Raw genomic sequence first — 19,848 nt, forward strand, 5'->3', positions numbered from 1 at the left:
TTGCCAGATGTTTTAATTCTGTCATAAAACTTGATACCTCTCTAAAGGTCATGCAGGTGCTTTCAGCTATATCATCAGGCAAGGTAAAAAAATCCTATACTGTTCTGGGTTTCATGAACATCTAAAATAAATTTTACAATCTACAAAATAGTTACAGTAGGGTCTGCTATGTGTGGATCGCATATTTGATTTTACAAGCATCTTCTAAAAGAAATGGCATTGGGTAAGAAAGTAACATTTTAAACCACTAGTAAGGAAGTACAAAACGAGTAGTTTTGAGCATTTAAGTAGATAATTGGTATATTTCTATGACACTGGGACAATGTAAATGTGTTTAATTTTGCAGTGTAAACATTGGCTTTTTTCTGAAGTGCAGAGTAGTAATTATTCACAAAGGAGGAAGAGTTTTCCTCAAGCACCCAAACCTTAATCTGCTCCTTTTTTTTCTGGGATATTGCTGCTATCTTAAACCTCAATAAAACTTATACAGTCAGTACAATCTATTTAATACCTTAACACTTGTGGGATAACTAATAGGATAGATTTTCCTTTAACTGCAATGTAAGGCTAAAAATAAAACACCACTGCCCAAAACAACCCCTCACCCCTTAGATCTGCTAACAGTTTATAGAGCTTTGCTGTTCCATCTAACTTACAGCTGCATTGGAAACCAAACTAAGAAGATACAATTGGTCCAGATCTACTCCTTCAGCAGAACACACTGTACGTCATAATTTTTCCCTCTACCTTTATTCTTAAAATCTGACTTTGTGTGCAAAGCCAGAAAACAACTTCTTGAAATGAAACATGGCAAATACTTGTGTTGGTACAACTCATGGACCTGCCTTTAAGATGCTCTGCTTGACTCCAGTGCATTTGACAGGACAAGATCTTCATTTCTTTCTGGATGTGAAGTTAAATTGAAGCTGAAAAGGGAGGATGTTCTGACAGTGACTACGAAAAATCCAAAACAGGTTTTTTTCAGTATTATTCAAACAAGTAATTAATTAAACCTGACCAGTTCACTGACAGGTTGTTTGTCCATAGTTGGTACGGTCCCAGAACCAACCACAGTCAGAAACACTCTTCTGAGTACCATGTAGTTACAGGAGATGCCAGGACTGGCTGGCACAGCTGAAGCAGCTACGGCTGGTTCCACCTTGCATTGGAGGGGTCAGGCTATGGGACCACATCACCCGAGTGCCACCTCCACCACTCCCTGCTCCCATTCCTCAGAGCTCCACAGTCCATGGGCTGGAGAGGCCAACTGTTTTTGCACAAGGTTTTCAGCTTATGAAACCTGTATTGCTTGGCCCAAGCACATTTATTGCTTATTCTACCAAGCACCTGATACATCAGAAAGAGCAGGGAAAAGCTTTTGCCTGGAAAGTGCACAGCGTAAGTTACACTGACATTATAACAAACACAGACTAGCTATGAGAAAGGAAACCATAAGCCTAGAAACCACCCCTCAAACAGGACACAGCTTCCAGGAAATCACTATTGAGAAATTCTAATTTTTTACATCATGTTTGTTTGAGGATTTATTTTCACGTAGCATACTGTAAGGCAGAAATGGGAAGATAATAACAGAGCTGAGACCAAGGAAGGCAGCAGAAAGCATGATCACAGAAGCAAGGACACATTAAGTCATTAAGAAGCATTAGTTACACAAGTGACTCAGCTTTAGGTCAGTGTCAAATTCCTTTCAGTTCTTGCAAAATCTGAAAATCATTAATATTCATCACTTTCCTGGCAAAAAGTCTCATTCTTTAGATTCCCTTGTTAACAGAATTATCAAGCCAGAAGGAAGCTGAAAGTTTCTTTCTGTGACAGTCAAATACATCCCTCTGCACGTGATTTTCATTTTATGGGAAAAATATTCATTTTTTTCAGTTCCATCTTTGGCACAGAAGTATTTAATTCTTGTGACTGCAAATTTAAGTACATTACCAGCTTCCCTACCTCTCACATGTCGAAATGTACTCTTCTGTAACTTATACCTAAGACTTTTCATGTAGCTACAGACTGACAGGCCAGATGAAGAAACAAAACAAGCATTCATGTACTCAGAGAGCTATGAAATTCAAAGGGCAAAGGCAACTCAGGAATTACTCAGGGCCTTAGAGGGCAAAAAACTCCACTGTAGCACAGGAGGCTAAGCAATGGACAGCTTTGGTGAAATAAGAGGCATGGCAAATCCACCCCAAAATCCCCATACTATAATAATTAAAGTACGATTTCTAAACTGTACTTTGTTATTATTTTGTACTTTGTTATAAGATGAGTCATTCAACTGGTCTCCAAGAGAAGCTTGACATTTCCCATCCAGGAACAAGCCTCCATTTCATCACTGTGGTCACTTGAACTTTAAGGTCCCTTTGCCACTGGTAAAAGGATCTATTAGAGGCCACAAAGAATCCCATACAATAGGAATCAGTTTTATTGCTTTTTATTGTTCTTTCAGGCAAGAACTGTTTTAACCTCACAAAAACTTTCTCCAGTCTGTTAACAAACAGGCAGGCCATTTGTACAGAGGCTGTCACCCCACCCTGAAAGGAAGAAAAGGTATTTGGAAAATGGTAGTAGGAAAATTGGAAAAGCAGTTCTGTTTAAAGACAAACAAAACAAAAAGCACATTCACACTGCCAATAAGAAAGACTTGGAAGATTTATTTACTAGCTCCAAATCTATCCATTTTGATAGCATGAAAAGCAAGATATTTGGTTAACAGTTACCTAATTCAGAGACAACTGTCCAAGCTCCTTCAACATACGTACGGACACTAACATTTGAGGATTAAACACAGAAATGCAGTAATTAAGGCCTCTGATGTTTTTAATGGTGTACAGTCAAAGAGATATTTTTCTAACAGAGTTACCAAAGAGAAACGTGCCTACTTTAGGAAGCTCACATTAACTGCTGTCAATATTAGACTTCCCAGTACAACCATCATCCAAGTAATCAATGAAATGAGTTCACAAAATGCCACTCTGCTATTAGCAGTTACTCAACCAAGGCAAGATCTCTAAGTTTAGTAATAAGAGTAGCATTTTTCAGCATGGAAACTGGTTTGTCAACAATCATTCTTCTCCTGCACAAAAAAACCTACGACAATGCCAGCTCACAGCAACACTAGCTTCATTTATTGGCGGGAAAAAAAGCATCCCTTTGTACCATCAGTTTTGTGCCCTTTCAATAGCAGCTCTGGCGGTAGACTGGTGTGGACAATCGCAGTGACCATCTGTGACTACGAGACAGTTTGATAGCTGCAAGACTAACTTAAGTTCAGCATCGTCACATCTTGCCCTGCTGAGTCTTTCATACAGCTTTGAAAAACTTAATGAAAATGGATACATTCAAAGCTGAATAAAAAGAGGTCTCAACAGGCTTGACCCTAAACCTAAACAATGAAACTGTAATGCTGGCACCATTGTATCAACACGACAGATGTAGGTCGTGCTAGCTTTCATCTATAGCTGTGACTGATAGCTTGCAATTGCTGACAAGACATCTAGTTTCCATTTTCATTTGGTTTGTAGGCACAAATTTCAAGGGTTCAATTAAGATGGAAGATGTTTTTTGGTTTTGTTTTTCTTCGGTTTTTGTTTTTTCAGAGAAAAAAATTTTTGCAGACTATAGTCAGCATGTGCCACTAACCTAGGACATTCTTGTACTAAATCCACCCTACAGAATTTATTCTAAAATTACTCAGTGCAAGATTAGTTTAAAAAGTTTAGAGGATAATTATTGTTTAACCAAAAAAGTTAATTCACAAAGACCCATAGTATTACTGCAGTATATTGCTTTAATAGCTATATACTACTATTTCCCTAATTTAATTATGTAATCTAAGTTATATAGAATTTTGTTAATAAGCTCCAGAAATCCATCCATCATAAGTACACATTCACTCTGGAGACATGGACAGATGTGAACCTTGTAACATTTACCAAAGGGAAGTTCAAAGTTCTGCACCTGCACGCACCAGTACATGGTACAGGCTGGGAAGCAGCTTGACAAAAAAAGTCTTGATGAGCACCAAGTTAAACATGAGTCCACAATGTGTCCTTGTGGCAAAGGAAGCTAGCAGCCTTCCAGGTTGCACTTGGAAGGCACTGCCAGCAGGTAGAGGAAGATTTTTGTCCCTACTCAAAATTGGTAAGACAACATCTGCATTGCTGTGTCCAGTTCTGGGCTCTCCAGTCCAATCGCAGTACTAGAGTGAGTTCAGCAAAGGACCACAAAAATTATTAAAGCACTAGAGCAATTTTCACCCTGAAGAAGAAAAGGTTTAAAGTGGATCTTAACAATGAATAAAAATATTTAATGGAGGACAGGGGGAAGGAAGAGAGAAGATGGAGCCAGTCTCTTCTCAGCAATGCCCATTGAAAGAAGAGGTAACAGGCACTATTTGAAATTCAAGGGAAAAAAAAGACCTTTTGGAATTTCCACTCTCAGGTTACTAATACCTCCCTTACATAAAGTTACTGTACTGATCCTTGTGAAAAACAAGAACCAGTCATGATCAAGTCAGGCAACAGGAAGAGCCATTTAGTAGGACATTCTATAAATGCAACACAATGTCCCTGTCTCTCCTTCCTGGTAAAGAATCCCACATGCCAGTTGAGGTCGTTCCAAGGGGAGGGAGTACAATAGCATTATTTGGCAAATAAATTACTCATATGGGATGCACCAAAGGGGATGTAAGATGAGGGTAAGGGCAGGAGCTTTCAGTAAGTTTCAAGTATACTGCTACTATGGAGTATTCTTTGCACCTCCACAACTGAGATGCTGTTCTGCACTTAAAGTGGAGTTTGCCACTCACCCAGTAAAACTGGAATATTTTTGCAGAACATTCCACAAAATAAAATTTTTAGCAAAGAAGATCACATCAGTTATTTAACATAAAGGGTTCTGTCCTCCCTTTCTCAAAGTCCAATAAAGTCAATAGCTGCTTTCTTCAGAATTTAACAAATTTGGTTAGGTCCTTTAAAGGGATCCTTTAAAATCCTAATGAATTTTGCTCTGGAAAGTGTTCTCCTGATAGGACTGAGCTGAAGGCTGTAAAATAGCCAAAAAGATAGGTAATTAGGGAAATGGACTACCTTGAGTCATGTATGAGAGCTCTTCTACCCAAACAAAGAGTCGAATCAATTGTTTCCCAGACAACGGCAGTCTTTCGTCATTGTTGGATTTTGCATTTAAACTGCAGAGGACAGGCATAAGACCGATGCCCAAATTCACCAGCACCATCTTTTTGAGCTTTTCCTTAAAAAAATTCATTTAAGACATATTATTCCATTGCCTCATAGCACATAATAAGCCAGTAAACATTAAATAAGCCAGTGCAAAAGAAAGCCAGCTTCAAACCTGCTAGTTTGAAACCTTTTACCAGTGTCTGATGGAAAGAGAAGACTAGTTTGCATTTTTTTACCAGAGGTAATTTCAAAAACAAATTAAGAAACCCTTGAAGCTAATTAGGTATTATTCCTCAAAAGTGACAGTTTTATAATTTATTGCACTGGCAACTTGCTGAGGCTGTAGGGAAGGTTACTGACTTCAAGACCCCAACAACACAAAGCAGTGTACACCCCAGAAGATACCAGAAAAGATTTATTATAATTCTTTATGTTTAAAGGAAACACTGCATTGTATTTAGGTCACGCAAAGTAAGCACAAAGTTGAGTAAGGGAAGAATGCAATTACAATGCATGTACCCACCTAACTCAACATATTAGAACTATGTAAGCATTGCTATTCATTTTACACTACAATAAAGGTATTTCCTGGATGAAAAATCAAAGACAGTAAAAAATCCCCAAACCACTGAATAAGATGAAAAATATCTCCTTAAAATATTTTGACTTGGATGCTCAGGGATTGGGAAAAGGCAAATCATATTTTAAGAGTTTCCCAAATAAAAACTACTGGTTTACTCTAACCCTGGCACTTAACTTTCTAAATAGATGTTCTTCTTCCAAACTTCCTTCATCTCTCCATTGTTTTATTTCTCTGATTTAATGCAAGTTTTTTTTTTACACAAAGCAAAAAAAAATGCAATTGAAACTCCTGTCCTAATTAAAGGCTCTCTTGCTCTATTATGAACCTTACTTGACTGCTCAATACTGTTGCCCAGAAGAACAATGCATATTTAAATCTCTAATCCCTACAAGCAAAGAGAGTCCATTTGGAGTTCTGCATTTAACTGTAACGAACTTGTTTGGGGATAAAATACTATTAAAAAATATGTGTTAATCTAAACTAATATCCTGTCTCTAACACTCCACACCCTGTAACCACTGATCTTTACATTTTTAAGAATTTGTACACTTAGAGTCATTTGCAGCTGCCTCCTGTACCATGAGGTTTGAACTGTGGAGAGAGTGGAAGTACAGAGCATTACGAGTCAGTTAAGTATAGTGTCACAACACACCACAGGATTTGCACGACACCCATGAGACCTTTAGAAACAAAAGGGACCTACCTCCACAAACACCCACATCTCTTGAACTCTAGCCCTGCAATCAACAGGAAGAATTTTAGGACAACAGCTTTCAGACAGGCTATAGATTTTGCACTCAAAGATAAAAGTGACCAAGAACTTAATTTCACTCAGATGCAAAATTTCGTTTTTCACTTTGGATTTTTGTAGACAACCTGCAAATACGAGCCTGCAGCTAAGCTATTTAGCCTGCAGGATGGTAAAGGACCACAATACCAATGTCACTTGTAAACTCCATCAGTGAAAGCCACTTGCTGTACACACCACCTTGTTAAAAATTTTCAGATGACTATTGAAATAGTAATTTTCTGTTTGGGGACATAATATAACCCAAGAGGCTCCCAAGGGAAATGACTTACAGCTCCTCACTCATCTTCTGACCAAGCATATTACCATCCTACATGTAATTCCAGGTACAATCATGACACAGGCAAGCATGCTTTCAGTAGTGGGACAGCATCTGCAACCAGTGCCCAGATATGTAACGGGGTACACACATACCCTAATTACAAAATATATTGTTGTCTTGTGATGTGGAATGCATAGCTAGTCAAAACAGAGGGAGGGCATGTATGTCTGTGATGAAGTGCAGCAGAAACCAAGACTTTGGTTACAAAAAAACCCCAACCAACCAACAAAAAAACCCCCACCCACACAAAGCCCTCGTAGTAACAACTAGGCCCACACCTTGCCCCAGAATCCAACCTGGAGCAGCTCACTGGTGGAAGTGATTCTCATAGCCTGGATCCGGGTCCAGGTTGGCTATGTTTGGTCACAGCTACAGAGTATCATCACAATGGATTCAAGGACTTGCATTACAAGTAACAAAAGTCATCACTTTCTTGTTAGTGCTTTGTATTTTATATATACACAGATGAATCATGTTCAGCAATGCAATTCTGTCACCAAGATACTTTTCTTATGGCAATATTTAGAGAAATATATAGTTTAGCAAATAAATAATATATACCTGTAAAGCAATTCAGTAAACTTATTTGAAATATGAAACCAAAGCTTTTTAATATTAACACAAATTTTGTTCATGAGGCAAAAAATAAAATAATTATTGTTGTCCAATCTTCTATAGAACCTTCATTCCTTCAATATTGCAATTTCAAGGCTAAATATATTAATAGGGTCATAAATATTCAGATTATGTAATAAAGACAGTGAAAGCAGATGATAAAATGCTGTTAACATTCATTTACAGCAGCTGGGAAGGCCCTGCCAAATGTTGCTTTACATAACAGGTCGTGACGCTCTTACTGCATTAAGCTTTCTGATCACTCTTCCTTTATCTGCTATGGTTTTGAACACAATACGAGACAGCACAGACTAACCAATGGATTTAGAAGCCCTTTCAAGCACACCACCATTTCAAAGGTTTAAAAGATTAAAACATCAAGAAGAGCCTTGTGGTTACTACATTTGTGCTTTTGCATTTTATAATGCGGACATGAAAGTGACATTCACATCACTCTCCATTACCTCCACAATTCAGTGCCTCAAATAAATTTTAGAAGTGACTTTATTTTATTGTGCCACACTTTAGTTAAGCCACTTGCAAAAAAGGAAGTAACAGTCAGTAACTTGAAAACATCACCACTACAGTTTTAACAAGGCATCTTGAGTACTACTGAAACATTCTGTAATATATGTATAACCCCATCTACAACCTACACTGATTTTATTTTATGAATGGCATCTGATTCAAGTGACAGTTCTTGCTTTGCTTCAGTATATTCTGCATTACATTTCCTTTGCTTCAGAACAGTCTCTCCTACACTTAAAAAGTCAGGCTTCCAAAAGCATAGATCAGATATTGCAAGTTCTCAGGCAAGTATCAGCCAGACACATTGACTGTGGGACTACGTCTTAATGTCCTGCTACAAAAATGATGACTCATAGTTGGATACATTTGTTTGGCACATTCCCATGCCAAAATTAACCCAAATCCCTCAGATATTATGGAGATTAGTAGCCCTAGGAAGGTTAAGAGCTCTAGTGAGGTCAACAAATTGATGTGTGTGAAGTAAGCATTGATATGTGTCCCAACAGGACACATAACAACTATTCTGCTTGTAAAAGCAGTACCACTTCATTCATCCCTCCAGCCCTGCATTAGTTAGCAACTATTCAGTGCACTGAATGCATTCAAAGCCTATTCCATTAACTGACAGAAATTTTACTGCAGTGGGTCTCAAGCTTTTCCTGCAGCATCTCATGCACATTACAGAGTACTGACATGTCTTTACACAACTAAGGTTTCCTCATCACCAGCTCCATCCCATTCACATGCGGCACTGCTTCAGCAAAGCCCACCTCACTGCTTAGGAAACTACCTAAATACCAGACCTCAGCAAAAATCTTACCCATTATAGGAAAAATAAACTCCCTAAGAGAAACACCAGTTTAATCAATACTCCTCTAGTTTTGTGAACGAGGAACTTGATACCCCATTTTTGATTCAAGTACAGCTACCTTCACTACACGTAAGGAGACTTTTGTCAGTCCATTCAGTCACCTGGAATTAAGGTGTCTCCTCACTTTAAATTAAGTCCTCTTGCTTAAGTTAGAGGAGAGTCTTGGCCCTGATGTAGGAGAGGCTGAAAGCTTTTCTTTTTTTTTTTTCCACTAGGTCAGGTTCATTTGCACAAGAACTATACCACAGGTATGTCTTCCCAAAATCACAAACTCTTCAGATAAGATTCAAAGGGATAATTCCAAGGTTATAAACACACTGGAAAAGGAATAATGGTCTGTATGATCCTTGTAACACATCTCAATCTCCACTGCACTATACACGGTTTAAGTTACAAACTAAAAAGCTCTTTTCCAGAGCATCTTGCTACAGACCAACAAGTAAGATGGAGTTGTCAGTTATCATGGCTAATCCCATGATATACTACTGACATTTTACAAACTGAGAAAAAAAAGTAATGCAGAGATGGAAGCAAAAAATAAGTAAACTAAATTTATTTTCAAATATCCTAACATAAACAATGCTAAGCAAAAACAAACCCGCATAATGTAAACAACATGTGCTTTCCAAGTCAGATATTACAATTAAATACAGATAAATAGTTAGGGAACTTAAACATCAGCTGAAGTAACTTTTTCTGCCCTCAAAAAAACCCTAAGAAACCCCAAACCCTACTCTTCACAGATATTAAGTAAGTCAGGAATATTTGCTGAGTAAGTTTCTAGTGGCTACAAAAAAAAAAAAAAAAGCTGTTTGTGAATTTGCAACTTGGGCACCTGGGGACCAGAACTGCCATGGGACATAGGACTGACTATGCTGTATGGAGGGAATGCTGCAGGAAGAGTCACCAAAGCAAAGGTTCAAGCAAACAGACATTCATCTGTGAACCTTTCAAATAGCTCAGAGCAAACATTTCTTTCACAGATTATCTGCAAAACTAGAGACAATCTGCCAAAAATTGGTGCCAATCCTGGAAGTGCTTTAAGATTAAAAATCATTACAAAAGAAAGAGCTGTGGTTTTTCCTGTATACTTATGTATATTCTGTGATAAATAAATAAATACATAAATAAGGTATCCTCTGAACAATCCCCCCTCCAGATCAATGAAGTAACTATTTTTAATTTAGAATGGTCATATAATTTTCTCAATCATACAGTCCTCCTCATTTTCCATTTCTTTAAAAAAGCAGAGCAGGAACACTTCTGCTGGAATTCACAAAGAACACTATCTCTCTGGTGCTGCTCTAACTACGAGGCAATGGATTCATAATCACCCTGTTAAATAATTAAATATTCATTAAGTCTGGGAAAGAGCTTGAGAGCTTCAACAAACAAGAAACCGGAGAGACTTGTCCAAGAATACTCAGTTCCTTAGTTCCCAGAGCAATCATTTGCAAAGTGGGAGATCTGTACTCAAGACTCAATTTTGAGTAAGATAAAGGTAGCAAAATACGGAACTGAACTCCTCACGCAAATGCTCTGATCCCTAGGAAGGATGCACTGATCAGACTCCTGATGCTGCAATTTCATACATATTTGCACATTGCTCAGCAGAAAAAACAACATTTTTAGGTCTACTCTGGTGGCAACTCAGAATACATCATCATGGATGAGGCTCGCACTTTGTCTCTGCCAGCTGGAGGCAAGGCAGTTTCTGGTCTATAAATATTAGAGATGCTGCATTTCATACTATACTGCAGAATAAACATGTAGGCCAGTATATGCAGTCACACAAACATACCAACACCCCAGAAGTGAGGCAGCAACCAAAGAGGAACTAAATGCGGCATCTGAAAGGCAAACACAAGAGCTAGAGTTCATATATTAATTTAATCCCATGGGATACTTTACACCCTAAGCCTCTTTGAGCCCTTATGGAAGACTGAAAACTGCTACTGTAGTCTGAAAGTCTTTCCTCTTAGGCCTGAGCAGACTCCAGACCTGCCCCCCCAACAATTACAGAGACCATCTTGGAACCACCAGGGAACAACAAAGAGCTATATCAAGCTGCCAAGCAGGCCACTATCAAAGCATGTGCTTGCAATCTCATTGAACAGACCCTCTGAACACCCATACCCTCTCACCAGCAACCCACTAGGTTTGCTTGTCAGGGAATATATATTGGAGGAATTACACTTTGACTCTTATTTTCATTGATTTCTTCCCTTTCGATATGCAAAAAAGGGTTTTTCTTGCTCAACATTATGGATGTCCAGTAAGGTTTCCCAGAGATGGGAGTCTCTCCTCAGTGTTTAGCCAGACCACACAATAGATCTTCCTGGAATCATGCTAAGGCAGTTGGAAAACACTGTGACTGGCGAACATAACTTTATAAGGGCAAACTGTGTCTGACAAATTTGGTGGTCTTCTCTAATGCAGGTTACAGCACTAGTGGATAAGGGGAGAGCAACATTTCATGTACCTTGACTTTCATAGAGCACTGGACACTATCCCACACCAGATCCTTGTCTCTAACCTGGAGCCACACGGATTTGACAGATGGCCCACTTGGTCAATAAGGAATTTGCAGGATAGTCTCACTCAAGAAGCTGTGGTCAATGACTCAACATCAAAATTGAAGACAGTGGTGTTGAATGGTGTTCCTCAGGGGTTTATACTGGGACCAGGACTTTCTGACATCTTCATTGGTGACATGGACAATGGGATTGAATGCACTCTCAGCAAGTTTGCTAATGACACCAAGCTACGCGGTGTGGCTAACCTGCTGACAGAAGTGATAGCATCTAGAGGTACCTAGATTGGCTTGAAAGGTGGGCCCCTGCAAACCTCATGAAGTTCAGCAAGGCTAAGTGTAAGGTCCTGCAGGTAGGTCAGGATAATCCTGAGGACAAATACAGGCTCAACAGAAAATGGATTGAGAAGGACTTGGGCACCATGGTTGACAAGAAGCTCAGCATGATCTGGCGATGTGTGTTTGCAGCCTGGAACTCCAAACACATCCTGGGCTGCATCAAAAGGAACAAGGCCAATGGGCCAAGGGAAGTGATTCTTCCACTCTGCTCTGGTAAGACCTGGAGGTCTCCTCCACCTGGAGGCCTGCATCCTGCTCTGGGGCCACCAAGGATGGGGACCTGCTGGAGCAAGTCCAGAGCAGGATGAATATGATCAGAGGTCTGGAGCATCTCTCCTATGAGGACAGGCTGATAGAGTTAGTGCTGCTCAGCCTGGAGACGAGAAGGTTCAGGGGTGACCACAGAGCAGCCTTCCAGTACCTAATGGGAACAAGAGAGCAGGACAGGGAATTTTTACAAAGGCATGTAGTCATAGGAGAAGAGGTAATGGCCATGAACTGAAAGAAATTAGCTTTAGACTAGATATAAGGAAGAAAATCTTTACTGTAAGAGTGGTGAGGCTCTCTTTTGCTCATTAAGGCCACACAATCAAGTTCACACGGAGTAATCTATTGCACCATCCCACAGGTAAAGTGGAAATACTGCTTAAGAAGCACAGGATTTGACCCACAACTACAATATCATGGCATCAGAAGTGGCTGGCAATTAAAGGATTACAATACAGTCCACAATAATCCGATGAGCTCAGCTGCAGATGCACAGACTGCTCATCACAGGCTGCTGAGGAAGAAGTGATGCTGGGTGTGCACGATGGCACTTGCTGCCACCAGACTCCTCCACGGCACCCTGGGAGGAGAGGAGCATCTCTCCTCAGGTGGGGACCTGCTACTTCATCTGTTCTGCACAGGGAACGTTCTCCAACTCTGCACATGGTTGTGATTTTAATGCTGAAGTATCTGAGCAGATTAACACTTTGATTCTATTTTCTGTCATTACATTAAGAATCTCACTAATTTTATGCATTGTTACTTGGAAATTAGGAAGGCACAAATGAAGACAGCCCCCAAAAAAGATACAAAATACAAACAACCCTTTTACATTGGTCTTAACCTCAAGCAGTCTGCCAGCCAGCAAGCACAGCATAGCTGTCAAGTTCTTAAACACAGCAGTTATCCATATGCACAACACATACAAAAGCTAGCTTTCTGCTACACAGCTGGTTCCTCAAGGAACTAGTATTATTTAAACCAAGAATGCAGACACCAATTTGCAAAATACATGAGGTACCTATGAACAAGAGCTTATATACTTTCATTCCTACTCACTGCAAATCAGTGATTTGCAAGAGGTAGAGGCTGCTGTACTGTGTAAGCACTTATGGCAACCTTGGTGTAGTAAGAATCCTATGATAAGGGTTAAGAACTTTTTTCTTTTTTAGCATGCCTTTTGAATGCCTGCATAAATACTCTCGAAGAAATAAAGGTAACCTTATGCCTAGGCAACTTAGTCACAGCAACTAGAGAGACCAGTATTGAAGCATATGACAAAAGGGCAAAGTCTTTTTTCAAAAGGGTTGGTTTTTTTGGTTTTAGTAGAACAAGCAGAATAACAGATCATCCTGATCTATATTTTAAAAATTCAATTAAGTAACTTGTCATCATTTCAATTTCTCCATTATTTTGTAAATCAGTAATTTAATTGTTGAGTTAGAAAGTTTCAGTTGAGATGTCTGCTCATCTTGGTACTGAATGAACATTTATTTTATCTTGCCTCTGACCTGATGCTTTAGATTGTTTATCCTCTCTCTGCTTAAAAAAAGAATCAGAGGGGAAAAGCAGAGAACAGCAAGGTTTGAAAAAAGACAGGCTGTCGAAAGAACAGAGTCATACAAGAGCTATCACTGAATCTTATTAGACTTCTGGTATAGTCTGTACTTTATAAACATTAAAAGATTCCTCTGATTTTCAGGAAACAGATACTCTGCTTCCAAGAACTGGCTAAAACAGTAGAGACTGCTTTCTTTTCCCATATGAAAGAATGTACACTGCAAAGTGAAAGGGGATCAGCCTGTCTCCTTATTTAGTTTTACACACAGAGCAAAGCCAAAAGTGTGCACCACTCCATTTGTGACACACTGGAAGAAACAAGCAACATCTCAAAGACTCACCAGAAAAGACAGCACCAACAAACTGCTAGCAGATTTTACATGCAGAGTAATTCAGATGAGTAAGCATTGAGTCAGTTAAGGAGTCTGGATAGTTTAAATGAATCTCTAGTCAGTTTTGTTTCCCACAACAGCTAATTATGTAAAGGGTTACAATCATTACTTCCTGGAAGTCATCATCCGGTAAGCCAGCTGCATTTGCTTTTTATTCCCAATATAGCTAACAAGAAATACTGTACCATAAGTGTTCTAATTATACTTTTTGTAACTTCTGCTTTACAATAAAAAAACCACTTAGGTCTAGTATATTTTGAGAATGTTTTGGTTAATATGCTAATACAGCTCCCTTGCGTGCTTGTCAGCACTTCTGCATCTATAAAGAAAAGTCTCAGGAGGTTGCAACTGAAACTAAAGCATGTTTTATTGGTCAATAATAGATAAAGTTAACAAGAATATTCTAACTGATGAATCCATGGTCAGTCTCCTAAGCAAGTTCTACTGAATCTTTTTTGAGAAAAATAGACAAAGAAAAGTACTTTTTCTCTTCTTACCAACCCCTCAGATGCTATGATCAAGGTAAACACAGACAAAGAACCCACATACATTAGGAAAGACTTCATTAAAGACAGATCAACAGCATTGTCCTGCACTGGGAGTAAATAACACAGGCCATCTTTAATTTATGTCATAGATATGATTATTAAAGAGTCAAATAATAAAGCATACACTTTCTCCACAACATTTTCTTAGCACATTTAGTGGGTTTTCCCTTCCTACCTGCAACACCTACCTCATTAACATGCATCTAAAGATGGGATTATTTTATTGTGCTAACTGTGAGCTAAACCAAGCAATTACACCTTCCAGAGGAGACGGGAGAATAATATGAAGTCATGGCCATGGCCATATACAAGCCAGTTCTTGGAAACAGAACATCAGATTTGCTTGGGGTTATTACCAAAATGCTCTTCATTTTTCATAATGAGATTACATCTCAATCTCAGGATTTATCAGGCACCTCCAGGTAAAAGTCAGGTTTCCAGTGGGTTGTATGATACAAGACTGAATACTGCATCTTGAAATTCAAACAGGTATATGCCTGAGAAATAGTGACAGAGGAGAAAAAATGAGCGTGAAGGAGTTCTTAAAGAGATCTTCCTTGATCAGTTATGAAACTTAAATTAACTGAAAATGGCATTAGAATATGAGTGCTTTGCCTGGACAAAACAGATTAGTGGGCAGAGCATAGGTAAAACACTTTTAGCCTACCAGGTGGCTGTAACTAACTTGTGACACATTTCAGTGTCTACTAGAAGATGACTTCCATAAGCTGCACGAAACAGTAGATTCTGGAGGAAGTAGTGCCTCAGGATTATGGCTCCATTACAACAGATCAAAGTGAATTGTTTGTCTTAGAGCACTCCCACAGGACCAAGCCACCACACAAACTGCCAGAACAGCCTGCAGTTGTTTAAGTCTTGGAAACAAAGGAAAAAGCACTGATAACCAACTGCTTTAGCTTTGGTGCCAGACATAGCCTTGACAATGTAAAAGATACACAGCAAGGAGTCTTCCTGTGCAGACAGTTCTGTCTCTTACCCAAAAGATGGACCCATGCTCTCAACAGTGGCCCTCTGCACTTCATCCCAAGTATGGGCTACTGCACAGCCCACCCACCCCATCCCTGTTATTGGTACAGTCACTGCACTTCAACCACTGCCTCCAAATTTAAGCTGTTGCTCTTCTTCCACATGCATATGTATGTACCTACACGTGTACCTCTCAGTCTCTTGAACCTCAGGGTGTGTGGCACAGTGCCCAAGAGACAGAATGTGGGGAAAGAAAAGATGAAATAACTTCAGGAACAAGAAGCCATTAATGACTCACAGCTCCCAGGCTGACCAGCACAGTGCAAGGTCAGCCAGCCTTGCCTCAGAGATGGCCAGCACTCAATCACATCAGCCCAGATAACTCACAGCAGAGTACAGGACAGATCCCTGGAAGGGTTCAGTCCGTACATGGCAATGTGGGAGAAGCCGCTCACAGAGGAAATGCTGCCCTAAGACTAAACCCTGCAGGAAGCAGAGGCAGCAGCACCCCAAGCACAGGCAGCCCTGCTACACATTTAGCCTAATCGCTCACACACAAACAAACCCCCACACTCCAAAGCCTATTTTGCCTTGTGAAAGCTGAGCAGTAAGAGTAGATTAGACTCTAATAGGGATTAATACAAGTTAAGGTAGCAGCGATTTCCACTAGGGAGACCAGAAAGGTTAGATGTGGGATAGCATCACAAGTAGATGTAGGAAGGGTTGAGAAAAAAAAAGGTAAAGGGAAGAACAAATACCACAGGAGCTTGGATCGACTCCTGCCTGGCTCCATTTGTGCTCTCCTGCATGTCCATCCCTGTCCAAAGCAGAGATCAGACAAGCTGCACTGTCAAGTCATGGTCAGTGATTTCTAACAGGCTGTGTAATGGTCAGGAGGCATTTCTTATCCAATCTCAACAGCACTGACCCAATTTTTTCCAGCAGTACCATCCATCACCTCTGACTGACAAGGAGAATAGTTTTCACAAAAGGCAAAACCTAACACAAGCAAAGTCTGAAGCAGAAAATGGAAAGAAATTTGGATCCCATTCAGTCTTACTGCAGCCGCTTCAAAGCTGTGTTTAATTTTATTAGCAACTAGAACTCCAGTTCATAAAAAAATGACCAATAAAAGATAATGGCAGGAAATTAAATGACCTTAGCATGATTTAAAGCATTGCTCTGCAAGAGCAAAACTGCATACAAAATATGCCTGGAAAGGAGAAAAAAAGCCCCAAAGAAGCGATTGTAAAAAGTTTTGAATTGCTTCAGAGTCAGAGGCAAGTTAAAACTTCATGTTAAAGACTAACGAAAATGTGTATCTACAAAATACACACATTAAATATGCATTATGATTGCCATACTGCCAGAAAGAAACTGTTCAGACAATGCATTCACTACCTATCCTTTCATGTGTGCTATAGTAATTTAGACTTTATTCACTTTTAAATTCAAGTAAAATAATAAATGTAGCTTCACTGTGGTGCAGAAACACAACAGCTAGTATGTGGTCAAATCAGGAAAAAAAAGTGTACTTTCCTGACACTTGGTCATATTTTAAAAAGGCATGAAGGTGGGGTTTTCAAAAAGGTAAACCTTTTTATGTTTCAAAAAGGTAAAAGGTGGGGTTTTTTTCTTTAATTATATAGAAAGACTAAGAAAACCTCTGAAATTCCTCAGTCATGACCTTTGGGAAGCAGGCATTTTGCAGGGCTTCCCCATGCCCCAAATACTTTGATACACAGCATAGTAATAAACCAAGTTCCTTGGTTTTCATTCCAAAAAAGTTGTGGAAGAGTAAGAGTACTGAATATGTTGATTAAAAAAAAAACCCACCAGAACAAGACAAAACCTAAAACCAACCAAATCCAAAACCAACCAAAAAACTGTTCAGTTTATGACTGAATCTGCAGATACCCTTTTCAGCTAAATAGTCAGCTACAAACTCATTAACATTTACCTGGACAACCCGAGTTTGTATCCTGAAAGGAAGGATCAGAGAGATGGGAGAAAATGGAGGGAGAAAAGATAAGGAACTTCATTACACAACATAACTCCAACTGGAATATAGCATATCCTTTCTGTATCACACAAAGTCCTGTGTGTGGTCAAATTCTTTGACCAGAAAAAATTCTGCTAACCACACTTGATAAACTTGAACTTTGAAAACTGGCATCTATTCATCAGATCTTTTTTAAAATAAACCTCAAGAATTCTGGCATCATCCAAGGTACCAAGCATTTCATTACAAAGACTTTATTCAAAATAGCTATCAGTTTACTAAAACAACAGCCCAATTTGTACTTCAGAACTCTGCCTTTTCTTAGAGAGGCTTCTGTTGTTGTTTTAATGGGAAGTTGAAATTCAGTTCCACAATTGAGAATTTTAATTTTCCATAAAAATGAATTAGGCAATGTAATACAGACTGCTACCAAGTTCTTTCTGATGAAAAATAGGAATATTTTGTTCTGAAGAAGGCCATACAAATATTGATCTTGGGAAAGTATCTTCCTCCACAAACTGCTTTTAGGCTTGTGTTTCAACTAGGTCGTTTCCAACTGAAAAGGTGGAAAAAGGAGGGATCTAAGTAGCTCTTCCCTCAGCACTTTTCAGCTGGAGATGCAATTGTGTAAGAAGGCTGAGACTTAAACCCCAATGATTCTCAACAGATCACACCATACAGAGGATCTCTCTGAAGAGACAGGCCTGATAATTAGTCAATACAATATTTACCTAGTCAAAGCACATTTCTCCTATGCATGAAAGGCCAGTCACAAGTTCTATAAAGGCAAACATGCCAGTTTAACAGGAATGATCAAAAAGCTCCTGAGCAATACATCCCTGAACCTCCTGCTACTATGAGAGATTTGTTTTTCAGAAGGATAAATTTCCAAAGGGAGCCAGGTATTCAAGATCTCACCAGATCACTTTTTACCATACTCAAGACACCCACTCATAGACATCAGAGGATGCTCTATTATTTCTTCACTATTGTGAATTGCTCAGTAACATTATCAACAGACACTACTTGACACTATCAGCAGTACCAAAGAGCAGCTGGTCCTCAGAATACAAGTAGTAAGATAGGCTACTACAGTCAGTAGGCACTGTGCACTAACTGTGCCTTAAGGCATGCTGTCTATAAATCTAATAGGGTCATTCAGAAGAAAGTTATTACTTGGCTCACAACTGTATCACCAGTCTGTTGGTCACCTAAAAGTATTCCTTCCACTTTCTAGCTCTAGTTGTATCCCCCACCCGAGCTGCAAGGTTGGTAAAACTACCTCAAATGACTTCAGAGTGCAAATAAAATTACCACATTCTTCAGAAAAAACACAGGTATGACTGATACTGTGGATGACCAGGAATATTTTATTAGTTATGTTACTTTCCAGGTGCCTTTATGTCTACAAAGTAAGATACCCATGCCATCATAATATTCTTACATCCCCCAAAACAGCAGGTATAGGTTTCCAGCTAGATAGATCTAACTTCAGTAGTAAAATATCCTAAAGGAATATACTTCTGCTTTCTATACAAAGTGCAGGGAAGTAAACACACCTACTTTATTGATTCAACTGTGACAGTTCTTGACAGGAAATAGACTGAAGAACAAAGATGTTGCAAAAAAAGGTGCAAGAAAATGCTCTGCCCAACAAGTTAGAAGTACCTTGTTTATTTCAGCTTGACAAACAGGTAACATTTACAAACTTTCTGCTGTTCCTGCATGACTTCAACTACAGCAATAGCCAATATCTAGCGATACTGCTAAAAATCCAAGGAGAAGATGTCAGTTTACACCACTCAGGAACCAGGAACGACAATTAACATCTGTTACTGTTTCCTATTTGAGGAGTTAAGAGCAGAAAAGCTATGTGAAGAATGGCACTATCAAATCCTCATTTCCAAATATGGCACCATATACACTGTAGGCCCCTCTTCCCTCAGTATTAATATTCAGACATCTTAGGGCAGGATTTACAAATGCACACATCAGTGGTGCGGTTTCTGTAGCACCAACACTGATGCTCAGCAAGCCAGGCTCAACGAAATCTCACAACAAGGTACGGAAGATACCTCCTGTACATACATACACACACACACTCCTGGGCACATGCTTGTCCAGAGGACCTCAAATGGCCAGTCTGCTGCCCAGTTGTCCACATCCTTCAGCAACTAAACACATCAGCAGTGAGAAATCAGCTAGCCATTGCGAACACCAGAAATCACAGGCAGCAAAAGCAATTTGGCCACACCCTTTCTCCTAACCTAAGAAATTCCAAGCAGTATATAA

The 19,848-nt window shown here is 39.3% G+C and overlaps 1 protein-coding gene and 1 long non-coding RNA gene across 7 annotated transcripts in view; both read right to left on the reverse strand.

Annotated features, from left to right (window-relative positions):
- The window catches only part of SRGAP1 (SLIT-ROBO Rho GTPase activating protein 1), a 139,013-nt gene that overhangs the window by 116,181 nt on the left and 2,984 nt on the right, over positions 1 to 19,848 (reverse strand). The gene's annotated exons all lie outside the window — the stretch shown is intronic.
- On the reverse strand, positions 846 to 7,234 carry LOC111937178 (uncharacterized). Its single transcript, XR_002868478.2, has 3 exons — positions 7,193 to 7,234; positions 6,488 to 6,521; positions 846 to 954 (listed from the first exon to the last, which is right to left on the reverse strand). It is a non-coding gene; the product is annotated as an uncharacterized LOC111937178 (long non-coding RNA).

The sequence above is a fragment of the Cyanistes caeruleus genome, chromosome 4 (genome assembly GCF_971803275.1).
Source record: "Cyanistes caeruleus chromosome 4, bCyaCae1.hap1.1, whole genome shotgun sequence".
NCBI classification, from domain to species: Eukaryota; Metazoa; Chordata; class Aves; order Passeriformes; family Paridae; genus Cyanistes; species Cyanistes caeruleus.